The following is a 7,500-nucleotide window of genomic DNA, read 5'->3' on the forward strand; positions in this document are numbered from 1 at the left end:
TGGAGAGGGAGAGAAATGAAAGGGAGAGAGACAGGGACACTGTTTTTGATTGGGATATGAGCGGTCACTACTAATATCTGTAATGGTTTATGACAGGTCCCTTTTGGAGTGTGTGTGTATGTGATTTACAATGACTCTGATGAGGCACAGTGAGATGCCCTTCTCATTGCCTGTTTCATTAGTGTGTCTCAATGTTAATTACATCTCCCTCTACATTCTGTGTTTGTCTGCCCTCCTCCCTCTTTCTCTCTCTTCTCCTCTCCTCCCTCTTTCTCTCTCTTCTCCTCTCCTCCCTCTTTCTCTCTTCTCCTCTCCTCCCTCTTTCTCTCTCTTCTCCTCTCCTTCCTCTCTTTGCTGTCCTCTACTTCACCCATTCTCCTCATACCTCTTTACCTCTCCTCATACCTCTTTACCTCTCCTCATACCTCTTTACCTCTTCCACCCCTCTTTACCTCTACTCCTTCCACCCCTCTTTACCTCTCCTCCTTCCACCCCTCTTTACCACTCCTCCTTCCACCCCTCTTTACCTCTCCTCCTTCCACCCCTCTTTACCTCTCCTCCTTCCACCCCTCTTTACCTCTCCTCCTTCCACCCCTCTTTACCGCTCCTCCTTCCACCCCTCTTTACCTCTCCTCCTTCCACCCCTCTTTACCTCTCCTCCTTCCACCCCTCTTTACCTCTCCTCTTTTTATCTCTCTCATCGCTGAGTCACTCAGGCTTCTCTCTCTCTCAGGGGTAGTTATAAAGGCTCATGAAGTCAGTAAAAGGTTCTTAGAGAAAGTCACGTGACCCGACTGCTCCCTGGTGCTCTACCCTGGCTTCATGCTGGACTACAACTACCACGTACGTACGTTCAGGACCATTATCACACTCCAATGAAGGCCGTCATTAAAGCTAATGTGGTGTATTTAGTAGCGTGAATGTCAGTGATTCACGGTGTGTTGAGCATTCTGTCACCCTGAGAGGAAGGGAGTGTTGCTGTCTGTCTGTGTCCAGTCAGAGGTTATTCAGGTCAGAGGTTATTCAGGTCAGAGGTTATTCAGGTCAGAGGTTATTCAGGTCAGAGGTTATTCGGGTCAGAGGTTATTCGGGTCAGAGGTTATTCGGGTCAGAGGTTATTCGGGTCAGAGGTTATTCGGGTCAGAGGTTATTCGGGTCAGAGGTTATTCGGGTCAGAGGTTAGTCAGAGGCGGGTCAGAGGTTATTCGTCAGCGGTTATTCGGGTCAGCGGTTATTCGGGTCAGCGGTTATTCGGGTCAGCGGTTATTCGGGTCAGCGGTTATTCGGGTCAGCGGTTATTCGGGTCAGCGGTTATTCGGGTCAGCGGTTATTCGGGTCAGAGGTTATTCAGGTCAGAGGTTATTCAGGTCAGAGGTTAGCTAAGTGCTAGGCGAGGTGGTACCTATGCCCACCTCAATATTTCACTATCCCTGCAGGGGAAAGAATATACTAATATTGTGTGTGTGCGTCTGTGTGTGTGTTGTGCGCACATTTTGCACGTGTGTATTTATACAGCATTCAGTCTGTGAACTATAGGGAGCCCTACCTCTTCCTCACCACCTCTTCCTCTCCCAGTGCCTGGCTCAGCTCTAAATAACCATGGGAACTCTACAGACTATAGCAGTTCACACACAGACCTGCTGAACTACATTATAATACACTACATTACTCTCTCTCCATCTCTCTCTCTGTGTTTCTCTTTCTCCATCTGTTTCTCTGTCTCTCTCTTTCTCTCTCTCTGTTTTCTCTCTCTCAATTCAATTCAAGGGTGCAGAGTCTCAATTTGGTGTTCGTCTCTCTCTCTCTCTCTCTCTCTCTCCGTCTCTCTCTCTCTCCCGTCTACCTCTCTCTCCGTCTCTCTCTCTCCTCTCTCTCTCTCTCCGTCTCTCTCTCTCCCGTCTACCTCTCTCTCTCTCTCTCTCTCCCCCTCTCTCTCTCTCTCTCTGTCTCCCTCTCTCCCGTCTCTGCCTCTACATCTCTTCTCTTTTTCCCTTTGTTCCTCAACCCTGCTTCTCTCTCTCTCTGTCTCTCTCTCTGTGTCTCTGTCTCTTTCTCTCGGTCTCTCTCTGTCTCTCTCTCTCGGTCTCTCTCTGTCTCAATTCAATTCAATTCAATTCAAGGGGCTTTATTGGCATGGGTAACATGTGTTAACATTGCCAAAGCAAGTGAGTTAGATAATATACAAAAGTGAAATAAAAAGTGAAATAAACAATAAATATTAACAGTAAACATACCGAAGATAAAATAAATAAGCATAAATATGGGTTGTATATACAATGGTGTTTGTTCTTCACTGGTTGCCCTTTTCTCGTGGCAACTGGTCACAAATCTTGCTGCTATGATTGAACACTGGAATTTCACCCAGTACATATGGGAGTTTATCAAAATTGGGTTTGTTTTCAAATTCTTTGTGGATCTGTGTAATCTGAGGGAAATATGTCTCTCTAATATGGTCATACATTGTGCAGGAGGTTTGGAATTGCAGCTCAGTTTCCACCTCATTTTGTGTGCAGTGTGCACATAGCCTGTCTTCTCTTGAGAGCCAGGTCTGTCTACGGCGGCCTTTCTCAATAGCAAGGCTATGTTCACTAAGTCACTAAGTCTGTACATAGTCAAAGCTTTCCTTAACTTTGGGTCAGTCACAGTGGTCAGGTATGCCACTGTGTACTCTCTGTTTAGAGCCAAATAGCATTTCCAATGTGTCAAGTAATTATCTTTTTGTTTTCTCATGATTTGGTTGGGTCTAATTGTGCTGCTGTCCTGGGGCTCTGTGTGGTGTGTTTGTGTTTGTGAACCGAGCCCCAGGACCAGCTTTCTTAGGGGATTCTTCTCCAGGTTCATCTCTCTGTAGGTGATGGCTTTATTATGGAAGGTTTGGGAATCACTTCCTTTTAGGTGGTTGTAGAATTTAACAGCACTTTTCTGGATTTAGATAATTAGTGGGTATCGGCCTAATTCTGCTCTGCATGCATTATTTGGTGTTCTACGTTGTACACTGAGGATAGTTTTGCAGAATTCTGCATGCAGAGTCTCAATTTGGTGTTTGTCCCATTTTGTGAAGTCTTGGTTGGTGAGTGGACCCCAGACCTCACAACCGTAAAGGGCAATGGGCTCTATGACTGATTCAAGTATTTTTAGCCAGATCCTAAATGGTATGTTGAAATTTATGTTCCTTTTGATGGCATAGAATGCCCTTGCCTTGTCTCTCAGATCGTTCACAGCTTTGTGGAAGTTACCTGTGGCGCTGATGTTTAGGCCAAGGTATGTATAGTTTGCTCTAGGGCAACAGTGTCTAGATGGAATTTGTATTTGTGGTCCTGGTGACTGGACCTTTTTTGGAACACCATTATTTTGGTCTTACTGAGATTTACTGTCAGGGCCCAGGTCTGACAGAATCTGTGCAGAATATCTAGGTGCTGCTGTAGGTCCTCCTTGGTTGGTGACAGAAGCACCAGATCATCAGCAAACAGCAGACCTTTGACTTCGGATTCTCGTAGGGTGAGGCCGGGTGCTGCAGACTTTTCGAATGCCCGCGCCAATTCATTTATGTAAATGTTGAAGAGGGTGGGGCTTAAGCTGCATCCCTGTATAACCCCACGACCCTGTTTGAAGAAATGTGTGTTTTTGCCAATTTTAACCGCACACTTGTTGTTTGTGAACATGGATTTTATAATGTCGTATATTTTTCCCCCAACACCACTTTCCATCAGTTTGTATATTAGACCCTTGTGCCAAATTGAGTCGAAGGCTTTTTTGAAATCAACAAAGCATGAGAAGACTGCCTTTGTTTTGGTTTGTTTGGTTGTCAATTAGGGTGTGCAGGGTGAATACATGGTCTGTTGTACGGTAATTGAGAAAAAAAATTGACATTTGCTCAGTACATTGTTTTCGTTGAGGAAATGTACGAGTCTGCTGTTAATGATAATGCAGAGGATTTTCCCAAGGTTACTGTTGACGCATATTCCACGGTAGTTATTGGGGTCAAATTCGTCTCCACTTTTGTGGATTGGGGTGATCAGTCCTTGGTTCCAAAATTTGGGGAAGATGCCAGAGCTAAGGATGATGTTAAAGAGTTTTAGTATAGCCAATTGGAATTTGTTGTCTGTATATTTGATCATTTCATTGAGGATACCATCAACACCACAGGCCTTTTTGGGTTGGAGGGTTTTTATTTTGTCCTGTAACTCATTCAATGTAATTGGAAAATCCAGTGGGTTCTGGTAGTCTTTAATAGTTGATTCTAAGATTTGTATTTGATCATGTATATGTTTTTGCTCTTTAACAAAAATATAGAGCCAAAAAGAAGTGGTTTACCCATACATCTCCATTTTGGATAGATAATTCTTTGTGTTGTTGTTTGTTTAGTGTTTTCCAATTTTCCCAGAAGTGGTTAGAGTCTATGGATTCTTCAATTACATTGAGCTGATTTCTGACATGCTTTTCCTTCTTTTTCCGTAGTGTATTTCTGTATTGTTTTCGTGATTCATCATAGTGAAGGCGTAGACTCAGGTTTTCCGGGTCTCTATGTTTTTGGTTGGACAGGTCTCTCAATTTCTTTCTTAGATTTTTGCATTCTTCATCAAACCATTTGTCATTGTTGTTAATTTTCTTTGTTTTTCCATTTGAGATTTTTAGATTTGATAGGGAAGCTGAGAGGTCAAATATACTGTTAAGATTTTCTACTGCCAAGTTTACACCTTCACTATTACAGTGGAACGTTTACCCAGGAAATTGTCGAGAAGGGATTGAATTTGTTGTTGCCTTTATTGTTTTTTGGTAGGTTTCCAAACTGCATTCCTTCCATCTATAGCATTTCTTAATGTTACTCAGTTCCTTTGGCTTTGATGCCTCATGATTGAGTGTTGCTCTGTTCAAGTAGACTGTGATTTTGCTGTGGTCTGATAGGGGTGTCAGTGGGCTGACTGTGAACGCTCTGAGAGACTCTGGGTTGAGGTCAGTGATAAATTAGTCTACAGTACTACTGCCAAGAGATGAGCTATAGGTGTACCTACCATAGGAGTCCCCTCGAAGCCTACCATTGACTATGTACTTACCCAGCTTGCGACAGAGCTGCAGGAGTTGTGACCTGTTTTTGTTGGTTATGTTGTCATAGTTGTGCCTAGGGGTGCATATGTGGGAGGGAATGCTGTCACCTCCAGGCAGGTGTTTGTCCCCCTGTGTGCTGAGGGTGTCAGGTCCTTTCTCTCTTTCTGTTTCTGTCTCCCTGTCTCTCTCTGTTTCTCTGTTTCTCTGTTCTGTTCTCTCTCTCTCTCTCTGTTTCTCTGTTCTGTTTCTCTTTCTCTCTTTCTGTTTCTGTCTCCCTGTCTCTCTCTGTTTCTCTGTTCTGTTCTCTCTCTCTTTCTGTTTCTCTGTCTGTTTCTGTTTCTCTGTTTCTCTTTCTGTTTCTATTTCTCTGTCTTTCTGTCTGTTTCTCTGTTCTGGTTCTTTCTCTCTTTCTGTTTCTCTGTTCTGTTTCTCTTTCTCTCTTTCTGTTTCTGTTCTGTTTCTCTGTTCTGCCTTTCTGTTTCTCTGTTCTGTTCTGTTCTCTCTCTCTCTCTGTTTCTCTGTTCTGTTTCTCTTTCTCTCTTTCTGTTTCTGTCTCCCTGTCTCTCTCTGTTCTCGCTCTCTCTGTTTCTCTGTTCTGTTCTCTCTCTCTCTCTGTTTCTCTGTTCTGTTTCTCTTTCTCTCTTTCTGTTTCTGTCTCCCTGTCTCTCTCTGTTCTTGCTCTCTCTGTTTCTCTGTTCTGTTCTCTCTCTCTCTCTGTTTCTCTGTTCTGTTTCTCTTTCTCTCTTTCTGTTTCTGTCTCCCTGTCTCTCTCTGTTCTCGCTCTCTCTGTTTCTCTGTTCTGTTTCTCTTCTCTGTTTCTCTGTTCTGTTTCTCTTTCTCTCTTTCTGTTTCTGTCTCCCTGTCTCTCTGTTCTTGCTCTCTCTGTTTCTCTGTTCTGTTTCTCTGTTCTGTTTCTCTGTTCTGTTTCTCTTTTCTCTTTCTGTTTCTGTCTCCCTGTCTCTCTCTGTTCTGTTTCTCTGTTTCTCTGTTCTGTTTCTCTCTCTCTCTGTTTCTCTTTCTGTTTCTGTTTCTCTCTTTCTGTTTCTGTCTCCCTGTCTCTCTCTGTTCTCGCTCTCTCTGTTTCTCTGTTCTGTTCTCTCTCTCTCTCTGTTTCTCTGTTCTGTTTCTCTTTCTCTCTTTCTGTTTCTCTGTTTCTGTTTCTCTCTTTCTCTCTTTCTGTTTCTCTTTCTCTCTTTCTGTTTCTCTGTCTGTATCTGTTTCTCTGTTTCTCTGTTCTGTTTCTATTTCTCTGTCTTTCTGTCTGTCTTTTCTTTCGGGTTCTTTCTCTCTTTCTGTTTCTGTCTCCCTGTCTCTCTCTGTTCTCTCTCTCTGTTTCTCTGTTCTGTTTCTATTTCTGTCTTTCTGTATCCCTGTTTCTCTCTTTCTGTTTCTCTTTCTCTCTTTCTGTTTCTCTCTTTCTCTCTTTCTCTCTTTCTGTTTCTCTGTTCTGTTTCTCTGTTCTGTTTCTATTTCTCTGTCTTTCTGTCTCCCTGTTTCTCTCTTTGTTTCTCTCTTTCTCTTTTTGTTTCTCTCTTTCTCTTTTTGTTTCTCTTTCTGTTTCTCTTTCTCTCTTTCTGTATCCCTTTCTCTCTTTCTGTATCTCTGTTTCTCTCTTTCTGTTTCTCTTTCTGTTTCTCTCTTTCTCTCTTTCTGTCTCCCTGTTTCTCTCTTTCTTTCTTTCTCTCTTTCTGTTTCTCTCTTTCTCTCTTTCTGATTCTCTCTTTCTCTCTTTCTGTTTCTCTCTTTCTGTTTCTCTTTCTCTCTTTCTGTTTCTCTTTCTCTCTTTCTGTTTCTCTTTCTCTCTTTCTGTTTCTCTGTGTCTGTATCTGTCTCTCTGTTTCTCTCTTTCTGTTTCGTTTCTCTGTTCTCTGTTTTCTGTTTCTCTGTTCTGTTTCTCTGTTCTGTTTCTCTGTTCTGTCTTTCTGTCTCCCTGTTTCTCTCTGTTTCTCTCTTTCTGTCTCTGTTTCTTTGTTTCTCTTTCTGTTTCTTTGTTTCTCTCTGTTTCTCTCTTTCTGTCTCTGTGTTTCTCTCTGTTTATATTTCTCTGTCTCCCTGTTTCTCTCTTTCTCTCTGTTTCTATTTCTGTCTCCCTGTTTCTCTCTTTCTGTTTCTCTCTCTTTCTGTTTCTCTCTTTCTCTCTTTCTGTCTGTCTTCTCTCTTTCTGTTACTCTGTTTCTCTGTTTCTGTTTCTCTTTTCCTGTTTCTCTCTTTCTCTCTGTTTCTATTTCTCTCTCTGTCTCCCTGTTTCTCTCTTTCTGTTTCTCTCTTTCTGTTTCACTCTTTCTGTTTCTCTCTTTCTGTTTCTCTCTTTCTCTGTTTCTGTTTCTCTGTTCTCTGTTTCTATTTCTCTGTTTTTCTGTCTCCCTGTTTCTCTCTTTCTGTTTCTCTCTTTCTCTCTGTTTCTCTGTTTCTGTTTCTCTCTTTCTGTTTCTCTTTCTCTCTTTCTGTTTCTCT

General features: G+C 42.5%; 1 protein-coding gene across 1 annotated transcript in view; it reads left to right on the forward strand.

Annotated features, from left to right (window-relative positions):
• The window catches only part of LOC135515071 (ankyrin repeat and sterile alpha motif domain-containing protein 1B-like), a 416,040-nt gene that overhangs the window by 29,197 nt on the left and 379,343 nt on the right, over window positions 1-7,500 (forward strand).

Source organism: Oncorhynchus masou, chromosome 26 (assembly GCF_036934945.1).
Source record: "Oncorhynchus masou masou isolate Uvic2021 chromosome 26, UVic_Omas_1.1, whole genome shotgun sequence".
Taxonomy (NCBI): domain Eukaryota; kingdom Metazoa; phylum Chordata; class Actinopteri; order Salmoniformes; family Salmonidae; genus Oncorhynchus; species Oncorhynchus masou.